The following is a 6000-nucleotide window of genomic DNA, read 5'->3' on the forward strand; positions in this document are numbered from 1 at the left end:
CCTCACTCTGCCTCTCATTTTACCCCCAGCTGCTTTCTACTGTACCCCCCCTCTACTTGCCCACACCAAGCACACGGGTTGGGGAAGCATTGCGAGCATGTTGCCCATGGTAGTGAATCCAATGGTTCGGGGTGTGCTACCAAACAGCTCCTCAATGGCAACTGTTTCTAATAATGTACTTGTCGTGGGGCGCCTGGGCTGCTCAGTCAGTTAAGCGTCTGGCTCTTGATTTGGGCACAGGGCGGGATCCCACAGTTTGTGAGTTCGAGCCCTGTGTGGGGCTCTGCACTGACAGTGGGGAGCTTGCTTGGGATTCTCTGTCTCCCTCTCTCTCTGCCCCTCTCCCACTGGCTAGCGTGCGCTCTCTCTCTCTCTCTCTCTCTCTTAAAAGTAAATAAACATAAAAAAATAAACATAAAAAGTGTTTAAAAATAATGTACCTGTCATTCATGAATTTTCAAAAATGCTCTTCACCTATTTTGTCCATCCCCTCCCCCTGGCAACCACCAGTCTGTTCTCCGAATTTGAGTCGGTTTGTTCATTTGCTATTTTTTCGATTACACACAGAAGTAAAACCACATTGTATTTGTCTTTGTCTGACTTATTTCACTTAGCATAATACCCTTTAGCTCCAACTATGTTGTTGCAAATGGCAAGATTGCATTCTTTTTTATGGCTGATAATATTCCCAGTGTGTACGTGTGTGTGTGTGTGTGTGTGTGTGTGTGTGTGTCCATTAATTTATCAGTGGACACTTGGGCTGCTTCTATATCTTGGCTATTGTAAATAATTCTGTAATAGACATAGGGGTGCATGTACACCTCTTCAAATCAGTGTTTTCATTTTCATTTTCCTTGGGTAAATACCCAGTAGTGGAATGATATGATGTTTATATTTTTAGTATTTTGTGGCACCTCCATGCTGTTTTCCACAGTAGCTGCACAAATTTACATCTCCATCACCAGTGCATGAGGGTTCCTTTTTCGCCCAATCCCGGACAACACTTGTCATTTCCTGTGTTTTTGATACCAGCCATTCTGACAGGTGTGAGGTGATATCTCATGGTGGTTTTGAGTTGCATTTATCCAAAGATGAGTGATGTTGAACATCTTTTCATGTGTCTGTTGACCGTTTTTTTTTAAAACTGATTGTTTTGAGTTGTATACGTTCTTTATATACCTTGGATTTTAACCCTCTGCTGGATATATAATTTGCAAATGTCTTCTCCCATTGTGCAGGTTTCCTTTGTTTTTGTGATTGTTTCCTTTGCTGTGCAAAAGCCTTGTATTTCGGTATAGTCCCAATAGCTAATTTTGCCTTGCTTTTGTTTTCCTTTACTGAAGTGACATATTCATAAATGTGTTGTGGAAGGTGATGTCCAAGAAATTGCTGCCTGTGTTTTCCTTTAGGAGTTTTATGGCTTCAGGTCTCACATTTAGGTCTTTCATCCATTTTCATTTTATTTTTGTGTTACGGTGTAAGAAAGTGGTCTGGTTTCATTCTTCTGCATGTAGTTGTCCAGTTTTGATGACACCATTTATTAAGATTGTCTTTCCCCCATTGCATAATCTTGCCTTCTGTCTCACAGACTGATTGACCATATAAGTGTGGATTTCTTTCTGAGCTCTCTGTCCTGACCCATTGATCTGTGTATCTACTATTTGTGCTAGTACCATACTGTTTTGATTACTAAAGCTTTGTGGCATATCTTGAAATTTAGGATTGTAATATGTTAAGCTTTGCTCTTTTTTCTCAAGATTGCTTTTGTTTTTTGGGGTCTCTTGTAGTTCCATATAAATATTAGGATTACTTATCCTAGTTCTGTGAAAAATGCTATTGGTATTGTGATAGAGATTGCACTGAACCTGTAGATTGCTTTGAGTCGTGTGGACATTTAACAGTATTCATTCTTCCAGCCCATGAACACAATATATTCTTCCATGTGTTTGTGTCATATTCATTTTCTTTCATCAGTGTCTTACAGTTTTCTGTGTATAACTCTTTCACCTCCTTGGTTAAATTTATTCCTAGGTACCTTAATTCTTTTTGATACAATTGTAAATGGGATTTTCTTAATTTCTCTTTCAGCTATTTCGTTATTTGTCTATTGAAGCATGAAAGATTTTTATATATTAATTTCATATCCTGCAACTTCACTGAAGTCATTTATTAGTTCTAATAGTTTTTTGATTCAGTCTTTAGGGCTTTCTATATGTAGTGTCATGTCATCTGTAAATAGTGAAAGTTTCACTTCTTCCTTACCAGTTTGGATGCCTTTTCTTTTTCTTGTCTGATTGCTATGGCTAAGGACTTCCAGTCCTTACTATATTGAATAAAAGTGGTAAGAGTGGACATCCTTGTGTTATTCCTGATCTTAGAGGAACAGCTTTCAGTTTTTCCCCACTGAGCATGGTGTTAGCTGTGAATTTTTTCATATATGGCCTGTATTATGTCAAAGTATGTTTCCTCTAAACCCACTTTGTTGATAGTTTTCATCATAAACAGATGTTGTATTTTGTCAAAACCTTCTTCTGCCCCCAAGGTGATCATATGGCTTTTATTCTTTTTCATTTGAATGTGATGTATCACATTGATTGATTTGCAAATATTGAACCACCCTTGCAGCCATGGAATAAATAGTATTTGATTATGATGAATGATTCTTTTAATGCATTATCGAATTCAGTTTGTTGATATTTTCCTCAGGATTTTAGATCCATGTTCATCAGGGATATCGTGCTGTAGCTTTTCTTTTCTTGTAGCATCTTTTTCTACCCTGATACAGGGTAATGCTATCCTAGTAGAATGAACTTGGAAGCTCTCCTTCCTTTTTTATTTTTTGGAATAGTTTGAGAATAGATATTAACTCTTCTTTAAATGCTTGGTCGAATTCACCTGTGAAGCCATTTGAACCTGGACTTTTGTTTGTTGGAAGTTTTTGATTACCAATTCAATTTTGATACTAGTAATTGATTCTAGTTCAAATTTTCTATTTCTTCCTAAGTCAGTTTTGGAACATTGCACGTTTCTAGGAATTTATCTATTTCAGTTTGTTGGTATATAATTTTTCATAATATTCTTTTATAATTCTTTGTGTTTCTATCGTGTTGGTTGTTTTTCCTTTTTATTTCTGATTTTATTTGTTTGAGTCCTCTGTCTTTTTTCTTAAAGGTTTATCAATTTTGTTTATCTTTTCAAAGAACCAACTCTTAGTTTCATTGATATTTTCTATTGTCTTTCTCTGTTTCTGCTCTGATCTTTATTATTTCCTTCCTTCTACTAGCATTGGGTTTTGTTTCTTCTTCTTTGTCTAGCTCCTTCAGGTGTAAGGTTAGGTTGTTTATTTGAGATTTTTATTGTTTCTTGAGTTAGGTGTGTATCCTCTTAGATCTGCTTTTGTTGTGTCCCAAAGATTTTGCACCACTGTGTTTTAATTTTCATTTGTCTCCATTTATTTTTTTTATTTCCTCTTTGATTTCTTTGTTGACATGTTGGTTGTTTAGTATCATGTTGTTTATCCTCCTTGTGTACGTATTTATTCCAGTTTCTCTTATAGTTGATTTCTAGTTTCATACTGTTGTGTTCAGAAAAGATGCTTGATATGATTTCAATTTTCTTAGATTCACTGAGACTTGCTTTCTGGTCTCCCATGTGACCTATCCTGGAGAATGTTCTATGTGCGCTTAAGCGCACTTGTGAATCTCGTGAATCTTCTAAACCAATTTGTATTTATTTATTTAAACCCATTAAATTTTTCGGAGGAAGTAAGTTCTTCTGAGTATTACCATGCCCTCTACAAAATGAAATTTCTTTTTTTATTTCTCTTGACCTGACCGCTCCCAAATAGCAATAATTGTTCCCTATTCCTACCCTTTTGGGTTCTGTGAGCGAATCATTCTTAGTCATGCCTTCACAATTTCATGCATGCTCTGCTCCATTGCAGCATTTGGTTTCTTGTGGGTTCGCCTTGGCCCTTGTCCAAAGAGTAATTTTGCCAGGAAGACCTCATTTCAGTGTGGTCCCCAGGGCACGGACTTCAGCATTGAACTGGGTGCCGGTGCTTAGGGAAGACTTTCGGAGGGTTTGCAAGGCAGAAGATAATGATGTTTCCCTTTAATTAAGGATTTTGCTTTCTCAAAAGAGAAGGGGTATAAGCTGTGACATCTGTTTTATTCCTCAAAACCTGCCTCCTGTCACATTGCATTTCTTCTGCGTTCACTGTTTTCCAACACCTCACCCCAAATAACCCTGTTCCTTTTACCCTCCTGCAGGCTGGGGCAGGCCCCCCCCCCCCTCCCAGCGCGCATGAGTGTTGGAGCTTCCTCGCTGCCTAATTACCTGCCCTGTGGAAGCCAGGAGGGGACCAGCCGCAGCTGGAGCCCAGCTGTAGGGAGATGGAATATTAAGACATTTTCCTTTCTTCCGAGTCCTTGTTAATTCTTCCTGGTGGTGATTAGCCAGTTATTTTTAGCTCCCTCTAAGCTTCCTGGTTAGTATTCAGGGCTGGTTTAGACCGCACAGAGGCACACTCAACATGTTCATGCTCCAATTTCATTTGGTCTCACTGAAGTGAATAAAATGAACTTGCAGGGTGGCCCATCCCCCAGCCTCCCCGGGTGCACCCTCTCCTGCTGCTCCCCGAACTGTTGGTTCCTGTTGCAAGGGCCTGCCGCCCTGGGGCCAGGGACAAAGTCTTGCAGGAGGGATCTGGAAAATGAGCAGTTTGGAAGCCATTGAGGAGATAGAAAGAGCACTGCACCAGGAATGAGGAAACCGAGGTTTTAGTCTGGACTTTGTCACCAGCTAGCTGTGTAACAGCAGGCAAGGTACCTGCCACCGGTTAAGATAGTGTGGCTGGACCAATCAGCTTGTAAGTCCTTTCCGGGACTAAGATACTATTGATTCAGCAAGTCTAAAATAGTAGCTGAACACGAAGAAGCCTGTGTGCAAACATCTGGAAAGTGGGAGGGATGCATATGCCTTTTTCTTTCTTTCTTTGGTCCATCTGGCTTCCCTTTGCCAGAGCTCATTCTTAAATGAAGGGTTGTTCTCACTCCACGACCCCGCCTCAGGCTCCTCCCTCTCCACAGTAACCCCTGGCGTTCGTTGTCTCCCAAAGAACTCCCAGAGGTTCCGGGCCTGCTCAGAAGCCACTGTAGGTGCAGCAGAAAAGGACATCTGGGGAGATTTGGGCCCCTCGGTGCAATCTTGCTAACAAGAAGGAAGAGGCCACCGGGTTTGAGAAAGCAATCCAATTCCACTCCATTTAAACAGCCTGGGAATGATCAATTCTAAATGATGGCTCTTCATACGCTTCCTCAAGCAAATACTGACTCTCAGCCAGTTCAAAGGGTACGTGCAGAGCCATTTTCCCAGCAATTCACTTGTTTTGGTGCAGGGGACAGAGCCAGCCCTCCCCCAGGATGCTTTTCCTCCTTTCCTCATTTGTAACAGGGGGCAAACACCCGCTAGGCTACGTGTCATAGGGTGAAATCTCATGAATTCATAGACATCATTTGGCCCAGAGCCTTGTACACCGTCTTTTACAGATTGAAACTTGAGAGCTGCAGGAGGAGTCTCAAGCTCAGGCTCGCACAAGCTCGCAGCGGAAGGGTGAGTCTGAGCTCTCAGCCACATACACGTACAAACGCCGCTTCTGAACGGGGAGATGTGATTTTTGCGCGTGTACATCCTTGAGGGCTGCACTCACTGAAAACAGTCCCCTGAGCCCTGCACAAAGTAGGTTTTAAGAGAGATGTTGTTGATCTTCAGGACTATCCCCAGTCCCTTCTCACACCTTTAGTACCTTCGTAACCAGCCACGTGTCCTGACTGCCACATCTCTGGTGCAGCAGCTGGTGACAAACCTCTCTACATCCCGAACACAGTTCTGCGTTACCCCCCATCTCATTCGCCAGCCCATGGATTGGCGTATCTGTGCAAACCACACTGGCTATGGACCCCACATATATTGGTTCCTCCGGCTCCCTTCCAGTCAAAG

This window comes from Leopardus geoffroyi, chromosome C1, assembly GCF_018350155.1.
Source record: "Leopardus geoffroyi isolate Oge1 chromosome C1, O.geoffroyi_Oge1_pat1.0, whole genome shotgun sequence".
Lineage (NCBI taxonomy): Eukaryota > Metazoa > Chordata > Mammalia > Carnivora > Felidae > Leopardus > Leopardus geoffroyi.